General features: G+C 36.0%; 1 pseudogene; it reads left to right on the forward strand.

The window, feature by feature from the left end:
• LOC111754269 (complement C5-like) overlaps positions 1-22,099 on the forward strand; it is a 39,005-nt pseudogene extending 16,906 nt beyond the window's left edge.
• Positions 22,100-22,116: the final 17 nt, after the last annotated feature.

Raw genomic sequence — 22,116 nt, forward strand, 5'->3', positions numbered from 1 at the left:
ACACACCTGCATTGGTCTTCAATACCATAAGAACACAGTCCAGGGCTGGGCATTTAGCTCAGTGGCTTAAGCGCCTGCCTGGAAAGCACAAGGTCGTGAGTTCAATCCCTAGTTCCAAAAAACAACAAAACAAAAAACAAAAAACCACAGGCAGTCCAGAGCAACAAAAATCACTGTTCTTTTACTTTTAGTCTTCATTATCTTGAAAACAGTGACCCATATCCAAGATCATCTGTCCCACTTTCTTGGTGTGTCTGTCTTTGTGTATCCTCAACAACAGGTTCACTCAATCACCTATTTTTCTACTAAGTTTAGGTTATTAGAATCCATGCCCCTCATAGTCTGAGTTAGCATGAAGAGAAGATGGTTCCATTTCAATAGATTAAATTATGTTCTCTTGGGCTGGCAAGGAAAAAACAAAACACAGCTTCTTTTTTTGTCCTAAGTTTTACTTTTGTCTTGATGTTCTTTTTTATGTGCTAGTTCCATGGTATATGTGCTTTATTGAGTTTTTAATCTCCATTTGATTTTTTATAATTTAATTAAGTTTCTTGGTACAATTTAGGTATACACAATAATCATATTCATCATACTGAATTTGAACCTGTGTATGATATACCTTTATTTGTGTATTTTTCTCATTCCCCTCCCTCCCTTATAAGCTTTGTTTCCATTTTATCCTTCTTTTCTCATTTTTTCTTTTGCCTTTCTTTCTTTACTCCCTCCCACCCATAGTTCCCATTCCATTTGAACAATTTCGTCTTATTTCATAGTATCTATTGCACAATTTGGTTCTTATTTACACCTTTGGCTTCTCACACCAGAGAGACAATGCGATATTTACAGCTGTGTGTCCAATTTATTTCACTCAGGAGTATAGTCTCAACATCCATCCATTTAGCAATAAATGTCTCAAGTTATCTTTCTTTATGGCTGAGTAACACTCCATTATGTATATATTTTAAAAACGTACATCTTTTTAATCCATTCATTGGTGGATGGGCATTTGGGTTGTTTCCAAGGTTTAACAAACTGTCCTGCTATAAACATGAGTGTGTATCTATTGCTATGGTATGCTGCTTTTAATACTTGTGGGATGATATCCAGAATGGGAACAGCTGTATCACCTGCGACTGCAACTGCAGTCCTAATGTTTTGAGGAATCTCCACACTGGTTTCCACAGTAGTTGCACCAGTATACACTTCCACCAACAGTGAAGAACTGTTTCTATTCCCCCAGAGCCCCTCCAGCATTTTTATTGCTTGATTTCTTGATGATAGCCATTCTCTCTGGAGTGAGACAGAATATCAGTATTGTTTTAATTTGTATCACTCAAGTGACTAGCGATGTTGAACATATTTTCATATATTTATTTGCTGTTTGTACTTCATCTGAGAAGTGTGTATTCACCTCAGATGCCCATTCCTGGACTGGGCCTTTGAATCTAGGAGATCTGAGGTACCCATTTCTAGGCCAAGTCTTTGAATTTAGGAGATCTGATTCTTTTTAGTTCTTTATGTGTTCTAGATATTAGCCCTTACAATCCTTTCCTTATTCTTTCATACTTTTTCTTCCACCCCTCTACCCTAGTTTTCCAAGCTTGCATGATCATCCTTTGTCCTCCAGCCTTGCTTCTACTGTATATCTTTTTATCTCTCTGTTTTGTTCCTTATTCCTCTTAAATTTCCCTACCACATGATAAAGCCATTCAAGGAAGGGGAAACTTTTTGCATACAAGTTCCAACTTTATGTTGGTTTTGTTAAATAACTGTATATTGTCTTCCAGGAGAACATGGCAGACAAATGACAGCAGCCACAGAGGCTCTCTGAGATTACCAGCTTAGAATCCAGGAGCGGTGCCTTGTGAGGAGTCCTATGCGAGGGGAGATGTACCCTGCCAACTCAGGAACAAAGCTGTGAAAAACCAACTGGAAATGCAAGCCTGATGCTATAACAGGAACAGATAAAATCTCAGTGCGGAAGCTGGATCCTGCGCCACTGGAAGCCACGATTTGAATTTCCTGTGTCCCAATCCGCACAGCAGGGAGAGAGACGCGTGAAAGCTCTGAGAGCGGGAATCGGCCCAAACGGTGTTGAGAGCGGGACTGGCAGGGAGCTCTGCATTGACCTGCAGTGAGTGAGAGAAATGGGGACCCTTTCATAGACTAGGAGGCTCCAATAGAGGACATTCTGAGAATGGGCAGACTAGCCAGAACAGGGCCCTGCAGTGACTTTAGTCGCATATTCCCCTCTCAAGCGGGAGTGGTGGGGAGTGCTTGGCCTGGTGAAGCCGCGGACTAAGATCCAGTAGGCTAGCCCAAATCAGGTCCCTGTGCCTGGTGGTGCACCCCAGCAGTGAAACATTCAGTAGGTTGACCTGGGAGGGGTGGGCCCAGCAGAGGCTGCCCAGGTCTGTGTCTCCCTAGTACACTGCAGTGGGCAGGAACACCTAGCCGGTGGATTCAAACAAACTGCAACAGACAAAGAGAAAAAAAAAAAAAAAACTGAGCCTCCTACATACGCTTGTATGGAAGGAACAAAAAGTATGGGAAAAGGAAGCAATAAGAAAGGGTCCTCAGTCCCCAATCCTGAGAACACTGATCCAGGAAAGGTAAAAGCAAAAGAGAATGAAGACAGAAAACATGCAATATCAGACACAGCACCTATAGACATAAAGTGGTATCTCTGGAGCCTCATAGACGAGTTCAAAAATGAAGTATTTAATGAAATAAAGCAAGAAATAAGTATAATAGTTAGAGAAATGCTAAGCACCACCCAAGAAAAAACAAATGGTGGAATGGAAGAACAGAAAAAAAGGGGAGAATTGTTTGATGGAGAAAATAGAGAAAACATAGAATACGTGAAGCAGGCTCACAGAGATTACCAGGAAACTAAAAACTCTATTGAAAGCTGGCATAACAGCTTGAAAGAAACTAAGGATAGATTATCAGAACTGGAGGACAGATTTGTAAGGTGGGAGCATGAAATGAAAAACTTCTTAAAAATAACAAGAAAACAAACAGCAATAATACAAAGACTAGAAAATGAGAAGAGGATCTATAACTTAAGAATTAAGAACATAAAAGAAGAAGTAGGGACTCAAACAAACGAACTACAAAAGCTATTCTCAGAAATAATCCAAGTGAATTTCCCTAATTTAGCAAAAGGTAAAGATACTCAGATGTATGAGGCATACAGGACCCCAGCCACCTACAACCCAAATAGAGCTACACTCAGGCATATAATAATCAAAATTCCAGAAATCCAATATAAGAACAGAATATTAAAAGCCATCAGAGACAAGAAACAGATCAATTACAAGGGAACACTCATCAGAATTACAGCAGACTTCTTGGCACAAACCATCAAATCATGAAGAGCATGGGGGGAAATAATTCAAGCTTTGAAAGATAATAACCTCCAGCCAAGATTGATATGTCCTGCACAACTGTCCCTAGAAATTGATGGAAAAACAAGATGCTTCCAGGATAAAGAAGAACTAGGGGAATTTGCAACCACCAATTCAACTCTACAGAGATTACTGCACGATATTCTAAAAATGAAAAATGCCAAGATTCCAGAAACAGTGGCAGAGCGGCCACAATGAATGGAGCAGAAAGCAAAATGAAGAGGACAAACTGACAACTAATGACAGAAAAAGAGCTCAACAGAAATGAGGCAGAGAAGGTTGGATGGTAGGAACAGCCATTTTGGAGAAAACAGGATATCATAATAGGTAGTGCTGATTTAATATCCTCTTGTTTTGAAGTCCCATCAAGCTTTTGTTCTTCTGTCTCTGTCGGTTTTAACGTGTTGTATCTTATTGGATTTTATTATATGTGATAATATAAGCAAAAACTTTTATAGACAAGGAGATTATACAGAAACCATTGTTCATTTTCTGTTAGTTGATTCTAAATACCCTGTAATACTGTCATTCTCTTGAATGGTTTTACATTGTCTTGATATGTTTGATGCTACAGTATATGAAGTTATACCCAAAGATTTTAAGGGAAGAGACACTATGGTAACTATTATTATATCGAGATTATCTTGTGGTGAAACACTATTTTGCTTAAATGGCTATGTTTTGACCTGCACTGTTTTGTTGTTATGCCCTCTTTTTTTTATCTCAACCTCCTTTTTATTATCTACTTTTTCATTTTTATCCTTTTAATTAAAGGAAAAATAAATAAAAAATAGCAGGATATATTATAGTAACCCACTTTGATTTCCTATTAACTTGATTTGAAACTCTGTATTGCTCTCACTATCTTGTTTTGACTGATTTTCCTCTATTCTGTTATGCTAGATAGTACCAAGTTTGAAAGTATAGGCAACAACTATGAAGACAATAGGATCCATTGTGACGCCCATTCTGGTTGACTATTATCTTCTTTTGAAGTCCTATAATGTCTCCAGTGTTTTGGTTTTATTTTTTACTCTTTTGTTCAATTTTATTATAACTGATGATATAGGCAATTCTTTTTAAGATAACAAGAGGCATTATGGTAACCATTGTTGATCACCTTGTATTTTATTTTTACATTATGTATTATGTCCATCCTTTTGATTTGACTGACTCTGTCCTGGTATGTCACATTTGGTTTTACTTTCTTCAAAAAAAAAAAAAAAGTAATAAGAACTGTGGGAGTAATAAAACCTAAAATGTGTAATTGTCATTGTACAAAAGGAAGGAAAAGAAAGTTCTCTAAAGGTTATAACTGCATATATATTTAAGTGTATAAGATAGATAACCATATTACTGAGTTTTGTTGGATTATTGAACAAAACTGTTTGCAGTCTCACTCTTTGAAAGTCCCCTCTATATGCTTTAATTTTGTAACTTCAACAACTCTTTCTAAGATGACAATATGTAATTAACTAGTGATTTCCTACTGTTTATTTTTTCTGAAATTCTGTATAACTTGTACCCTTTTTCTGTTTTTTTTTCTTTTTTCTCCTTAAATAAAATAAAAAATAAATAAATAAATAAATAAATAACTGTAGATCTTGCTTCTATGGTTAAAGGTAACAAATTAATAGTTACCAATTTGTTAGTTTCTAAGATGTGCTTGATGCTATTGTTATTGCTAATTATGCAAGTTTAACTAGAATGTCCTACCTGCTGTGATCAGTTTTTCTGCTTTGTGGAGCAGAAAACATCAACACTGTGGATGTCTGTGGTAATAACCAGTACCATAGTCCAGACCAGAAGCTGAAACAAATAGATTCCAACATTTCATCCTTAATAAACTGGAAAAGTAGGATCTCGGAACAGACACAAGAACCATGAATCTCTTACACCTAGAAGACATCCCCAAAGAACAGATATTTCCTAGGGAAATATCTAGCGATAATGCTATCTTTTATAAAAATTTATAAGAATTGTCACAGAAAAAGAAATAAAATTTTTAAAATAGAAAATGTCAGGGTACAGAAGCAAGACGTTATTTTTTATACCTCGTCATAAACTTTCTTTTCTCTAGCATCAAGGGTATGCTGACTTGTAAACTAGATGGGCCTTATCTACTAGACTAAAAAGAAAAATGCTAAATAAATCAGAACTTTCTTTCCTATTATCAATTTAGTGAAGACTCACTGAACATACTAAGACATATGAGAAGACTAAAAGTGGAAGAAAAGAATAGAGCATGGCCTTTTGTTTTGTTTTTTGTTTTTTAAGAAGCCTGTGTTCTGGTAGAAGGGATGGCAAGTTCTATAATAAAAAACATAAGCCAAGTGCTGCTGGTACATTTAGGCTGGGCTGACTGCTGGAGTAGAAAGTCTCAGAGGTGATAATGATGATGATGATGAAGAGGATGCTGTGTTGATGTTATAGCTTTTCCATCTATATCAGAGAAAAGTAGCCATTTGCTGAGTTTTAAAGGTTACTCTAATTTAAATGGTAATATTTCCCCATTGTTTTTATTTTCATTCTTGCCACATTTTTCTGTTTCAAAAGAACCAGAAAGTAATGTCATTGGTTACAAGAACTTTAAGAATTTTGAAATTACTATCAAATCAAGGTAAGAACGTTATTTATCCCCATATTAGCTAGCTAAATTGCTTGTTGGTGCTTGCCCAAAGTGAGATCTGCGATTATTAGCAAGTCTGCCAGGACTTTGAGATGGAATGATTGAGGAGGCACCACACTAATAGCTCATCTGCCTGTCCTGATGGTAGTTGATCCTGCTTTTAGCCTGATTGGTTGTTCAACATCAAAAAAGGGAAAGTCCCTAAATATTTAAGCTCAGTGTATTTAGAATATGGGGCCAATATATGAACGTATGAAACTATTAACTCCTGACTTTTTTTTAATGGTACTGGTGATTGACCCAGGCCTTTTTCCCTGAGCTTTTTATTTTTTTCAATCTTATTTTGAAACAAGTTCTCACTAAACTGCCCAGGCTCAACTCATTAAGCTGCCCAGGTTTGTAATCCTCCTTTCTCAGCCTCCCAGATTGCTGGGTTTGCAAACATGTTGCCTCTATGCCTGGCTTGCCTTTTTAAAAAATGCCTTAATCATCTAGCAAATTCTGCATCACTTTTTCAAGACTAACTGCTTTTAAAACAATCATTTTTGAAATGAGCTGAGCAGTTCTGTATTCTGGGCTGAGCTGATGTCAGCTGGGCTGACCTATGACATCTGGGTGGCAGGTCAGATGAGAGATGGCTGGTATAGGAAGGTCTTACTCTTGTGTCTGTGAATGGCTGGCAGTTGACAGGGGTTAAAAATGACTGGACCAAGTGTGCATCTCATCCTCTTCTACCACATTCTTTATCCAAAACAGGCTACAAGGTCAGCCCAGGTGAATTAACTTTCTCCTACAGCTGTATATGCCAGGAAGGAATTGCAAAGTTTGGGCACACATGGAGAGATACAGAACTGGTGTTAGTTTTGCAAGCAAACTATCACTAAAGCACATGACATTTAAAAATAAAAGCATAATGTAGTTGTTAATAACCAACTTTCAGTACTTTGGTAGGGACTTTTCTGAGAATCTGAATATATTAGCACATTAACTCTTTTACAACCCTGTAAGGTAAATAATATAACTATCCCTACAGCACAAAAACTGAAAAGAAAAAAAAAAAAAACCCAAAACTGAGGCATATAATTGTTGGATAATCAGTTCAAGACACACAGTATTAAGTTACCCAGCCTTCCTGGATTCAGAATCTAGGCCTTCCATCCTTGGCTACTACTGCCCCTTTTGTAACATTTATTTTGAAAGTAGAGGTTTACCAGTTAGTCTAAACCAGTGTAAAAGACTGGAGAGGAAACACTAGAACCTAACTTCTCATAATGCAGACAATTTGTTCAAACCACTAACAAAGAAAGTTGGTTTTTGTTATAGTATTATTTGTTATGTAGAAACCTTATTCATTTGTTCTTTAACTCTAAATGAGAAGGGAAATATGCAGTTCAGTTGTTTTCAAAAGAACTAATCTCACACAACAGTGAGATCAGGAATGCACCTTTTAAAGACATAAAAGTTAGTAAGGAGTAAATCCCCACGATATCAAAATCCTTGAGGAAGTAGTGTTGGCTGAAGCTGTATCTTTTGAGCTCACCAAGATGAGCTCTTTCATCTTCTACATACCAACAAAGAATCCAGACTGTGGAATTTTATTGTGGTTTTATGAGGATGAAATGTAACAGTGAATGGAAGTATGTTAAATACTTTAAGTAATTTTAAATCATTACATTTTATCTGAATCTTATTGCAACCATAGAATAAAACAGTATTATATTATTGTTTGTCAGAATCATGTAGTCACCAAGGCTCAAGCTTTTGTTTTTCTCAGAATAAGAGAAGATGTACAAGATGATAAAAAAGAAATGATGCAAAAAGCAAAACAAAGCACAACGGTAAGGTGTTAAGATATGTCTGCTTAGTCCTAAAAATGGTATAAGGATGGAAAGTTATTTCAAAACCCTCTGGTCCAGTCCTTCATTCTTTGTAGGTATGAAGTCGAAGGTGAACATTTCTCTGGCTTCCCATCACGTTTAGAGTAAAAGCCGCTTTCCTGGGCGTCAGGCTGTCTTCTAAGCTCATCATGTGCCCTTTCCCTGCTGCCCTGCCCCGTCTTCTCACACTTAGTGGTCTCCTGCCTCCAGGTCTTCGCCCTTTTCCTCTGTCCCCTACTTCCTCTTCCTTGCCTAATTCCTTTTTCCTTTAAATTCCAACATCGACACCCTTTTCCATCCTAATTCCTCTGAGATAGATTCTCTGCCCCAGCCTCGTATCCATTTAGGTCCTATGCCTGTCTCCTCAGTTTATTTCACAATTTCCTGCAGTGGTTCCCAATTAGAGGTGACACTTACCTCCAAAGGGACCTTTGGCAATGTCCAGAGCCATCTGTAGTTGTCATAACAATGAGTATGTTGCTGAGACTTGGAGGGTAGCGGCATGGGTGCTGCTAAACTCCTACCATGTACAGAGTACCCCCACATAGCAACGGACATCAAAATGTCAATAATTTTTGACTTATGTTGTTATAAAATATGTCTAAGTTGATAAAATAAAGAATTGCTGTAAGTATACAAGGGGATGGGTATGTTAATTAGCTCAATCATGGTAATCTAAATGATGTAAACATTTATTTTATTTGTCAATTATGCTCAATAAAAAAGAAAAATGTTAGGAATCCTAAAATCAAAAACCTTTCTTTATCCTTATTGGAATGGCTTATTTTTAAATTCTACAGATATAATTTATTCCCACTAAAGGCCCTGGGATAAAATGTTTTCTTGCAAAGATTAAGTACTTTAGAAATACCAGTATATTATTTGTCCATGGTTCAGGGCAAGTGTTTATAGGAACTGAGATTACTGTCCTCGCTCCCTCTTTCTTTATTCAGTGTTTTTCACATTATAGCTTCATATTATTTGTTTGTTTTTACGTGTTCATGTCTTTTGCATCATCAAATATATAGCCCTTTTGAAAAAGACAGACTTATTTATTCTCAATATAACTAAAAGTGCTTTAGCTTGTTTTGGAGCACTGAGGATCAAATCCAGGGTCTCACAAGTGCTAGGCAAGTGCTCTACCCCTGAGCTACATTCCCAGCTAAATGTTTCTCTTAAATGAAAGATTCCAGGATAAACACTATGATTCAGAGTTAAATCAGGGCCAAATGTGTCAATCAGTCTTGGGTTCAGACTTCAGCACCAAAATAAATAATTTAATTAAGCTAGCAAGCTAAATACAGAAAAAATACCTGGCCTCAAAATATCAAAATAGTTTCAGAGTAAAAGATAAGGCAAACAAGATTTTTTTTTCAGTTGTAGGAGCAGACCCAGGGTTTTGTGTACATTATGGAAGTACTCTACCACTGAGGCATATCCCCAGGGTAAAGCTATTTCTAATAATTAAATAATATGATGTCATTTAACTTCGTATTTCTTTACTCCTTGTAATGTTTTAAAATTAGCATTTAAAATTTATAAACAGTGAAGCTCAAATTAAATAAAAAATCCAACAATCTCTTAGTTAAGTTCAGGTACCAGGACCTTTTGGACCATATGATGCTCAAGACTCCTCTACATCTGTAATTCTATACAAATAAATTAGAAAATAACATCCTGGGCTTCACTGTGGACATGGAATCCACTTCACTGGTGATACTAAACCAGTCCTCCCACATTTACCCTCAATTTAGAGGTTACCAAAGTACCTACTGTTAGGATTGTTTTTCTTTATATGTTCTTCTCTAAGGTAATTCTTCCATTTTCCCTTTTAAAAAGTTGATAAATGGCATTGCTCACATCACATTTGATTCTGAAACAGCAACTAAAGAATTGGCATATAACAGTCTTGAAGATTTAAATGACAAGTACCTTTATATTGCTGTAACAGTTGTAGAGGCTACAGGTAAGTGTGTGTGTGTGTGTGTGTGTGTGTGTGTGTGTTGTGTGTGTGGGTGTGTGTGTTTAACTTTCTTTTGGGACATAGCATATCAAGGGGGTAAATGACTTCTACAGTTTCTTCATATTTTGTTTTCTTTCATAGTTAAATTTTACTTTTTTATAGCATTAAAAACTTGGATTAGACAGAGCTCTGCCACTGTGTAGTCACTGGGTGGACCACAGGGTCCCTAACATCTCAACTGCAAAAATGGGACAACACTGCCCAGTTGATATCCCAAGTGTCTCTGCAGCTATATACCTTTGAACATCTGTCATGCTAGGACTCTTACTTGGAGAGAACGAAAATAAAAATGAGATTATGTATGTAAAAATATTTGATCTAATACTTTGTAAATGTAAGCTATCAGTCTTTTTTTTAAAGCTACTATTCTTATCATCATTCTGGTCTCTTTGTCTGGGTGAGGAGCGAATTTAACTAGATGCTTAAAGGCCTTTTTAGACATAAAATCAGGAATTCTATTTAAAATTAGAAGTAATATTTTTCTAAAATGAGTACAATAAAAATAACATATATCTCATAGGGTTATGGTGAATGTTAGGAAAACACTTAAATGGTACTTATCTCAGGCAGGATGGCACATACCAGTAATCGTAGCTACTCGGGAAGCTAAGTCAGAGGGTCAACAAGTATGAAGCCATCTTGGGAAATTTAGCAAGGCCTTGCATTAAAATAGAATTGAAAAGTGACTGGCAATGTAGCTAAATGGTAGAACACTTTCTTAACGTGTACAAGGTCCTCCTTCAATCTCAAATTCTGGGGGACACAACAAACCAATAATTGTCACTTAGTAAGTGCCATTGCAGGGTTAGACCTTCTCTTCCTTCTCTTCCTGTTCTGACTACTTATCTGTTCTGCTTCTCTTTTTTTTTTTTTTTTGGTTGTTGTTCACCTATTACTTCCTCAGCATGCTTAGCATCTTGTCTAGAGCCCTGAATCCTACTCTAGTGGCTGGAGTTGTTCATTTCTACTGCAAGTGAGACCAAAATTATGTTACTTCTAATATCTCTTGCTTATGTTATTGATTCTTTCAGGTTTATATTGAATATCCAACTAACCTTAAATAAGTAATTTAACTACTTTGAGCTCATTTTTGTGTGTGGATGCAAAATAAGAGATTTCCAAGAGTGACTCCAAAGGCCTCTTTCACCATTTAATTTTTTCCTTCTATATAGCTAAAGAATTGAGTTAATTATTCAGTTATTGAACACATGCATATAGCAGGTTCCCAGTGGTTTTTGAAGAGTGTTGGCCTGGCTATTGTTTTGCTTTTGTTTCATTTGTTTTGTTGTGTACTAGAAATTGAACTCGGGATTGCCAGGCAGGCACTGAGCCACTGAGCTAAATCCCTGGCTCCTTAACTATTGTTTTTAGCATTATCTTAATGTTTCTGTTTTACTTTTGTTGTTTTGTCATTCATTTCAAATATTTGAATTCAATTTAAGCAATATTTTTGAGGTGCTTGAAGATTACTGCTGAACACACAAGCTTACAAATATGAATGATGTATAATCCCAGCACTAATGTGGCTTATAAACTAGCGATCTAATGGAAGATGGTAAAGAAATGAGTTACGAGAAAGAATTCTAAATGTGCTCTAATTGATGAACATAATGCTTTTGAGCTTCAGATGAATGTTGCATGAAGCAATGCTGTCATGCTCAGTCCTAGCAGTTGTAGGGTTGGAAGGCAGGAACAGTACATAGGATCATAGGACGAAGCAGGACTGCCTCCACAGACAAAAAGAGGAAAGTGAAGGTTAGTGTTTGAGAAGAGCAGATCTTTCAGTTTTCCTGCAGTATAAGAAGTGTATAGGAAGTGTTAGGGATGTAACACTGGGAAAGAATTTGAGGATACCAAAGCTTTACATGTTATTCTTAACATATTACTTAATTTTTAACCATTGGAAACAATGGTTAAAATGGTGATTTCTCCGCAGAGCCCCCAGGGTTTTTTCTACATCAAGCTCTTTTTCTAATTCTTCTCCATTTTTCTCCACATCCTTGCAAACTCACAGTGAACACCTACCTGTAAGCTCAGTCTCTGGCCTACCTATTTCCTGTTCTTACTCCCTTGAATACATTCAGCTCAGACTCAGGCCACTGCTATGAAGTGGTGGCCTTCCTTGCCTGTTGTCAGTCCAGAGGAATACCTCTACTTCTGCAAGGGTGTCTCTATAAGGAGACTTTGAAAATTTCCTAGGTCCAAATTTCTCTCCACTCCTCCCACCTCCTCCCAGGAGCTGCCATCTACATGCTATGGGAAAGTGAATGAGAGCAGAAAGGAGGAGATTGAATGAATGAGTGTGTGGAACATAGTGGCAGCAGAAGTAACCTTTCAGATCATTAGACTTGTAAAAAGTGTTAACATGATGCTTTGCTGTTTCCTTAGGTGGATTTTCTGAAAAGGCAGAAGTACCTGGCATCAAATATGTCCTCTCTCCCTACGCACTGAATTTGTTTGCTACTCCTCTTTTCCTAAAACCTGGGATTCCATATTCCATCAAGGTAGATGGGGCCAAAGTGAATCCTGGCCATTCACTTATCCTTTTCTGTGTTTGGAAATCATGGAGGTGGCAAAAGGGAAAAGGGTGCGGGGTCACCGAGGGAACTCACAGCCTTCCTGCAGAGGCAGGCAGGCGTGGAAATTATAGGCCCGCTGCAATCTTGGGAGTGATTTCTATCTCTAGGGCAAAGCTAGTTTCTAGTAAGATACCTTTGTGTTAGGCATTACCTGAATACACATGATTGTATTACATTATGTGTAAACAAAAGCCCATAATATAAAAACTACAACATTTTTTTTTGTCTTTTTCCTTTTTATTGGTACCGGGGGTCCAACTCTCGACTGCCTGCTTGCAAGGCAGGTGCTTATGCCGCTGAGCTAAATCCCCAGCCCCCAAAACCACAACATTTAAAATTACTTCATGGCAAGTTCTTAGGAAGGCTTAAGCTAGGGCTATACCTCCTTAAAAATAGACCCACTTCTCATTTCAAGAATTTCTGATGTGCTTCTCTGTGTGTATACATTTTTGCGTTTTCTGATTTGTCTCTGTGCAGAATTCTGGTCTTTCTGCTTTGCTGTCTTCTCCATTTTGACTTTCTCTGTCTCTGACTCTATTTTTTGTCATTTTGGGTTTTCTTTTTTCGTCTTCCTCTACTTTTCCTTTCTTAAATGCTGATAGTATAGATTGAAAGTATAGATTCTTTTAATTTTATATTTATTATTTTAGATATTTTATTATAAATTATTAGATTTTAGAATACTTATAAAATGGGAATTTGTTTCCTGCCCTTAATTTTGAAAGCCTAAAGTATAATTTTTTTCATTTTTTGAAAAATGTGTTACTTTTAAAAAATGGGGAATATGTTAACTCTCGATATTTTATGGTTTCTGTATCCGTCGTTTCAGCCACTCATGGATTGAATATGTACAGATCTTTTCTTGTCATTGTTCCCTAAGTAACAGAGTATAACAATGTATATAACATTTAGATTGTGTTAGGTGTAAATAATCTTGAGATGAAGAAGAATATGAGGAGGTCATGTGCAAATGCTGTGCAACTTCCTGTAAGGGACACATACTCCTTAGATGCTATGCAATTTTACATAAGGAACATGAACAACCTTAGATTTTAGCTCATATTGTGTATTAGTGCTGGTCCCCATGGACACTGAGAATGACTGTAATTAAAACTTGCAATTTATTACTTACAATGTTGTTGACTTGTTGGAAAAAATATTTATCAAGATTTAAGCAAGCTTTGAATATGCTTGTAGTTTCTTATACATTTATATTTTATACTATAGTATACTATATTATAATATATGTAACATAATGTATATTGTATATGACATATACATGTACATATACAATGTATAAGATCATCATATATTATAAAATACATATGGTGATATACAGTATCAAAGGTATAAATATGATATATAGAACAAATTTAAATATCATATATTTTATATCATGTAAAATAATTTATCTGTTGAACTTATGTATTATATATATGTACTTGTGGAAGAAGTCAAGAAAGAAAATGTATCCATTTAATGTTTCTCTTATCCAAAAGAGTCATTCCTAAAAGGGACTACTTCATTTTCTCTTTTATTCTACTCTAATCCAATTAAAGAAATGTAAAAATTAGATAATAGGTAATTTTATCACATTTGGCTCATAGAATATTTACATTCTGAGTGTGATTGATTAGGGAATTAATTCAAGAATGATTAAATAGCTGGGGATTTAGCTCAGCGGTGTAAGGGCCTGCCTGGCAAGCGCAAGGTTGTGAGTTTGATACTCAGTAGCAAAAAAAAAAAAAAAAAAAAAAAAAAAAAGATTAAATAAAATGGAATCATTCTATGACTTGAGAACTCAGTTCAGATTACTGAATTAAACATAAGTAATTTATAGTTTGGTCAAGAGAAGGAAAACTACTTCAGAGTTGGTTGCTTTGAAAGATGTAATTAGCCATTGAAATGGATTTGAATCATTCTACAGACAGGTACAGGTTAAGGATTCACTTGACCAATTAGTAGGAGGAGTCCCAGTCACCCTATATGCACAGATGGTCCATAAAAACCAAGTGATGTTTGACCTGGAACAAAGGGAAAGTATAACATGTCTCAGTGATGGAATGGCTTCATTTTTGGTTAATATCCTATCTGAAATGGCAGCACTGGACTTTTCGGTGACCTAACTCTCCTGGCTGTAGTTGTAAGATGGTATGCACTTTTTTTCCCCCAGTACTGGGAATGAAGCAAGTGCCTATACACTGAGCTACGCCCCTATCCCTTTTTAAAAATTTTGAGAAAGTATCTGGCTAAGTTATTCAAGTTGGAATCAAATTTGTAATGCTTTTACACCAGCCCCAGAGTACTGGAATTACCATTACAGACCCCATGTCTAGCTTGATACATACTTATTGACTGTATAATTTGGCTAGTGTGCAGAGCAGAAGTGGCAGATTTTATGTAAGAGTTCAGTGAACTGTTCTGCAATGTTCATTAAGGCAAATGAGTACCCAAGACAATCTGCTAATCTATTAAGTGGTCCTTGGGGAAGATAAATCCACCCATTTTGTTTGAAAATTGCGAACCTTCTCTTACACTGATAAAGCTGTGTGGTCCTTGAGGAAGATAAATCCATCCATTTTGTTTGAGAATTAATTGTGAACTTTCTCTTACACTGATAAAGCTGTATTAGAATCTGGAAGGTTCAGAATATGGGTACATATAGCAGTGAGCATCAGTTGTAGAAATATCATCACCTCCACACTTTTTGTCTTTTTTCAGGACCACAAAAGGGTCAAATGTAAAAGCATGTCTTCCTTAAAGGACTGTACAATCTGCTCTCCTTTATAGTTTACTTAATTATCTTTTCTCCTGGCACATAGTTCCCAATCTCAAATAAAATACAAGTTGACAATGCAAATCAATGACAGCATCATGTATATATTTATTACTGTCTCCTGAGCCTGAGTACTTAAATATTGTGCCAAAGCCTTATGAAGAACATAATTAGTACCTAATCAGCAGAATGAGCTAGAAAATATTATCTTTGTCATTTTTATGGCTGAAGAAAGTGAGGCTTCTTACTTCTCTTTGATTAAATAACTTACCCAGAATTACTAAGGGATGCCATTGGAATGCAGAAGAATGCACTTTTGGTATCAGATCTTGAGGCAATAACCTTTCTATTATCAGGAAATAGATATTGCAGCTATGTTATCATATCTGCTCCACTCTGTGTTTATAAGCACTCCTCTATATCACCACTTAACAGTGAAACTAAGCTAGATAACCCCTGTGATGCTCATTCATAATTTGTCTTGGTTACTTTTCTCTCATTGTTGAGACAAAATACCTGACATCCAAAGTGAAGCAAAGGAAGGTTTATATCTTACAGTTTTGGGGACTTCAGTCCACACTTAGGTGACTCAAAGGCAGGATGGCATGGTGGGGCAGCTCTTGATGGCCATTGCAAACAGCAAGGGCAAAAGAGAGAAAACATGCCTTCTTCCTGCCTTTACACTGCATGCCAGCTCCACCCTGGGTGGGTGAAACAATCACACCACCAATCCCAGTGCTAGACAACAAACCAATCACAAATGCAAGATTCAGCTACATCCGTGATTGCATGAGGCTTGGGGGACCACCTAGACACAAACCATAATATAATTCCTTTCACTTCAAAAGTTAGAGCTACCTCCTCACCTCTTCCCTTCTCCTGCCTCAATTCCTGCTTCTCATCTCTAAGAAACTCCCAGATCACCATATGATTTAGGAAGCATGTCAGCATTTATTTCTGGAGCACCCTTTTCTCTTCATTTCATCAGACTTTTTACCATATCTCCTAATTCCATTATTATTTTCCAAGATTTGTAAAGTTACTTGAAACTGTAGCTGTCGGAAGTAATGGAGGATGATTTTTTGTTGTTGTCTGTAGCATTTAATAATTGTGAAATTTAGAAATTTTTGTAATGCACAGATTTAAAGGGTATTTTTTATAGAAAGCATTACTTATAATCTATTCATGCTTTTGAAATTTTCCTTTTCAGGTCAAAACTGATGCCCCTGACCTTCCAGAAGAAAACCAAGCTGGCAAACATTACTGAGCATTTGCATATTCATCTCTCAAGCAGAGTTATCTATTGATTGGGTTTCAAACTATGAAACTTGATTTGTGGGAGAATATCAGAATATCGCTTTAACTGCTGAAAGTCCATATTTTCACAAAACCATTCATTGTAATTACTTTGTAAATACAGTAATGGTGCATTTATATCTGTTCCCCCCCCCCCGGAATTTTCCCCTTGCTTATAGAAAAGCATTAGAATATTCCTAACGTTTGTATTTGCAAAGTGCTTTCAAGATCATCTCATTTGAATCTCACCTTTTTGAAAATTCTTGAGATAAGGCATGATTTTTATGACCATTTCACAAATAAGAAAAGCGAGAGACAGAGAAGTCATAAGACTCACCTAGTTCATATTTTTTTTATATGAAATGAGGACCATTGATTCCTGGCCCAATAACTCTTGAAAACACCAAAAAAAAAAAAAATCAATTAAATCACACCACCTCTGCTGTATTTCATGCCAAAGATTATATGGCTGTGCCTAGTTCAAATATGAGCATTTTATTGGCACAAAAGGAGGGGACCAAACTCTGCTTTGAAGAACTGTCACATCACAGTCAGCAATATCCGTATTAGATCAGTGCTATTAGATCAGGCAGCAAATCAGTCAAACCTGTTGTGAAACCTAGGAAAGAATGAAAAGATGTCCAGAACTTCCTAACAATAGCCAAAAAATGAAATGAATTATTTCAATTTACCAGCCAAACAGACAAGAATGGCTTTTATCAACATTTTTGAAAAAGGAAATGAGGGCTGTAGAAAAATATTTACAGATTAGAAAAACTGTTTATAGACTATGTACCAAAATCATGTATGCAACCCTGCTTGCTGAGGCCAGTTAAAGAGCCCTTCGAAAATGTTTTTGCTTTATATGACTTTTTTTTAACTTGAGTATCAGTTTAGATTCTGAGCCATGGCTTTAACACTTAACACCCAAATAAGGACTCCACTTATTCATCTATTCTTTTTTTTAAATTTTATTTGAGGAGAAAAAGAAAAAAAAAAAAACAGAAAAAGGGTACAAGTAATACAAAGTTTAAAAAATAAACAGTACGAAATCACTAGTTAATAGATTACATATTCTCATCTTAGAAATAGTTGTTCAAGTTACAAAATTAAAGCATATAAAGTGGACTTTCAAACAGTGAGACTACAAACAGTTTTGTTCAATGATCCAACAAAACTCAGTAATATGGTTATCTATGTTATACACTTAAACATATATGCAGTTATAACCTTTAGAGCACTTTCTTTTCTTTTCTTTTGTACAATGACAATTACACATTTTGGGTTTTATTACTCGCACAGTTCTTATTACTTTTTTTGAAGAGAGTAAAACCAAATGTAGCATATCAGAACAGAGTCAGTCAAATCAAAAGGATGGACATGGTAGATAATGTAAAAACAAAATACAAGGTGATCAACACTGGTTACCATACTGCCTCTTGCTATCTTAGGAAGAATTGCCTATATCATCAGTTATAATAAAATTGAACAAAATAGTAAAGAATAAAACCAAAACATTGGAGACATTACAAGACTTTAAAAAAAGATAATAGTCAACCAGAATGAGCGTCATAATGAATCTTATTGTCTTCACAGTAGTTGCCTATAACTTTCTAACTTGGTACTATCAAGCTAAGCAGAATAGGGGAAAATCAGTCAAAACAAGATGGTGAAGGCAATACAGGGTTTCAAATCAAGCTAATAGGAAATCAAAGTGGGTTACTATAATGTATCCTGTTATATTTTATTTATTTTTCTTTAATTAAAAAGATAATAAAAAAGTAAATAATTTAAAAAGGAGATTGAGCTAAAAGAGGGCATAACAACAAAACAGTGCAGGTCAAAACATAACCATTTAAGCAAAATGGTGTCACCACAAGATATCCTGACATAAAAGTAGTTACCATAGTGTCTCTTTCCTTGAAATCTTTGAGTATAACTTTGTATAATGTAGCACCAAACATATCCAGACAATGTAAAACCATTCAAGAGAATGACATTATTACAGGGTATTTAGAACCAACTAACAGAAAATGAACAATGGCTTCTGTATAATCTCCTTGTCTATAAAAGTTTTTGTTTATATTATCTCATATAATAAAATGCAATAAGATACAACCTGTTAAGACTGATGGAGACAGAAGAATAAAAGCTTGATGGGATTTCAAAAAAGATGATACTAAATCAGCACTACCTATTATAATGTCTTGTTTTCTCCAAAATAGCTGTTCCTACCATCCAATCTTCTCTGCCTCATTTCTGTTGAGCTATTTTTCTGTCGTTTGTTGTCAGTTTGTCTTCTTCATTTTGCTTTCTGCTCCATTCATTGTGGCCTCTCTGCCACTATTTCTGGAATCTTGGTATTTTTCTTTTTTAGACTATCCTGCAGTATTCTCTGTAGAGTTGAATTGGTGGTTGCAAATTCCCCTAGTTCCTCTTTAACCTGGAAGCAGTTTGCTTTTCCATCAATTTCTAGGGACAGTTGTGCAGGATGTATCAATCTTGGCTGGAGGTTATTATCTTTCAAAGCTTGAATTATTCCCCCCCCCCACTCTTTGTGATTTGATGGTTTGTGCCAAGAAGTCTGCTGTAATTCTGATGGGTATTCCCTTGTAAGTGATCTGTTTCTTGTCTCTGACAGCTTTTAACATTCTGTTCTTATATTGGATTTCTGGAATTTTGATTATTATATGCCTGGGTGTAGCTCTGTTTTGGTTGTAGGTGGCTGGGGTCCTGCATGCCTCATACATCTGAGTATCTTTACCTTTTGCTAAATTAGGGAAATTCGCTTGGATTATTTCTGTGAATAGCCTTTGTAGTACATTTGTTTGTATCCCTACTTCTTCTTTTATTTTAATTCTTAAGTTATAGATCTTCTTATCATCTTCTAGCCTTTGTATTATTGCTGTTATTTTTTTGTTATTTTAAGAAGTTTTTCATTTCATGCTCCCATATTACAAATCTGCCCTCCAGTTCAGATAATCTATCCTTAGTTTCTTTCAAGCTGTTATGCCAGTTTTCGATAGAGTTTTTAGTTTCCTGGTAATCTCTTTGAACCTGCTTCATGTATTCTATGTTTTCTCTATTTTCTCCATCAAACAATTCTCCCCTTTTATTCTGTTCTTCCATTCCACCATCTGTTTTTTCTTGGGCGGTGCTTAGCATTTCTCTAACTATTCTACTTATATCTTGCTTTAGGTCATTAATAACTTCATTTTTTGAACTGGTCTATGAGGTTCTGGAGATATCGCTTTCTGTCTATTGGTGCCGTGTCTGATATTGCATGTTTCTCAGGATTGTGGGCCAAAGACTGTTTCTTGTTGCTCCCTCTTCCCATATTTTTTGTTCCTTCCATACAAGCGTATATAGGAGGCCCAGTTTCTTACCTGTTCTATAGCTGCTGCTATCTATCCACCATGTTCTCCCGAAAGTCCTCATTTATTCTTTTTAATCAATAAAACAAGGTGAGGATATTTTAGTAATAGCATATGATTTGAAACACATATAAGTACAAATTTTAGCTCTACAATTTCCTAGATGTGTGATTTTGAACTAAAATCAGATTGAAGTTTAGTTATTTCCTGAGCCTCTATTTGTTTTAATTTTATTTTAAAAAACACTACACAAAACAGAAACTGGGTAGAAATAATACATACTTTCAAAGAAAAAATAAACAGTAAGAAATCACTAGTTGAAGGTTACATATTGTCCTCTTACAAATAGTTGTTCAAGATACAAAAGTGAAACATACAACGCGCGGATTCAAACAGCAAGATTGCAAACAGTTCTGTTAAACTATCCAACATAAACTTAATAATATGGTTATCAATCCTATGCCCTTAAACTACATGCAGTTATCCATATCTTCATTTATGTTGAGATTAAACAAACCAAAGCAGGCTAAAATCACTCTGAACAAAGAATAATAATATTGCTGGATTTCACATCATGACACTACAGGATCAGCACTGAGTACTGTAGTATCTCTTTTTCTTTTTAATATTTTGTTCATTTCATCATGCATTATAAGATCATTTCTTGGAAACTATTTATAGGTTTTATGCACACATGAGTTTCTACATATGTTTCTATCCTTTCTATATTAGAGGGAGAAACAAAACAAAGCAAGACAAAACAAAATATATTCCTATAAACACATGAAATAAAAAAACATATAAAACCACTGTACAAGGAGTTCTACAATGGTTACTGTGTTGTCTCTTGTGTATCAGAATTTAAAACCCACATTATTCATATCACTCTGCTTAGATACATTTTATTTTGTCCCAGTTTGTCTACTTGTACTAGATCTGAGGGCACAGACAGCTATCCCAAAAATAACAGGACATAGTACAATAATCATCTTTAATTTCCTATTAACTTAATCTGGAGCCTCTATTTCTTTAATGGAGGTAATATTCCTAGTGTTCTTGAGGATTAAAGAAATTAAATACACATAAAGTTCTTGGTGCACTGTACATACATACACATTATTTTTCTTTAACATAGTTTTTGCTCTAGTGCAAGGCTCTATCCTGAGCCACAGTTTTGTTTGTGTATTTGTTGTTGTTTTAAGTGTTTATTTTAGATTTTATCCAAGGGCCAAATTGTACAATTTGGCACAAAGGAGAAAATTCCAGAGTCACATTATGAGAGTATAACCATTTTAGTGACATATAATATGGTTCCTTCAGCTCGACTCCTGATGTATTATGTCATCAGAGGAGAGCAGACAGCAGAATTAGTATTTGATTCAGTCTTGTTCAATAATGAAGAAAATCACTAGAACCAGCTGCAGGTGAGGGGAAAGTCATACACCACAACCATTTCCTTCTAATCGAAGGAAGATGCCAGAGCATCTGCCTCTGGACAGTTTCATTTCCTTTTTCAAGTGACCTATATGGTTCATGTGTCCGCAGATGCAGGTGCATACTATATTCTCCAGGTCCAACTGTATGTGCCTCTCTGTTGTTTTGTGTTGTTGAAGTTTTACAGTATTAGGGATCAAGCCCTTGTATGTGTTAGGCAGGTGCTCTACCACTGAGCTGCATTCTCGGCACAAACTGCATCTCTTTATGTGGCTACCAGACTCATGGCTGGCATTGACCCCAGTTGACAGGACAGCTAAGAACAGTCAAATAAGCCCATGCAGGGAGTTAAATCACACAGTTCCATAGCTACAATGGGGTGGGATGGTTTGGTGCAGTGCTTCACGAAGTGTGGCCACCAGGACAGGCTGTGAGCAAAGAAATAAGGGAACACTTGTCTGCTTTTCTATGATCAACTTAATGTGGTGGGTTTTAGGAAAGTAAGTCGTCTTGTGTTAGTTTTGAAAATACATCGAGCCATTTTGTTTTTCAAAATGTAGCTTTAAGTGTTTTGAAAACATATGATCATAATAACACTTATAATGAAGAAATTTGCCCTGCTGCTGCCTCTCCCGCCCGGGGCCCAACTACCACCACTGGGGACAGAAGGTAGCATCAGCCGAGCAGAGGCCGGCAGTTAGGGATCAAACCCTTGTAT

The sequence above is a fragment of the Cavia porcellus genome, unplaced genomic scaffold (assembly GCF_034190915.1).
Source record: "Cavia porcellus strain 051 isolate PalLab524CR breed Dunkin Hartley unplaced genomic scaffold, mCavPor4.1 scaffold_1, whole genome shotgun sequence".
Taxonomy (NCBI): domain Eukaryota; kingdom Metazoa; phylum Chordata; class Mammalia; order Rodentia; family Caviidae; genus Cavia; species Cavia porcellus.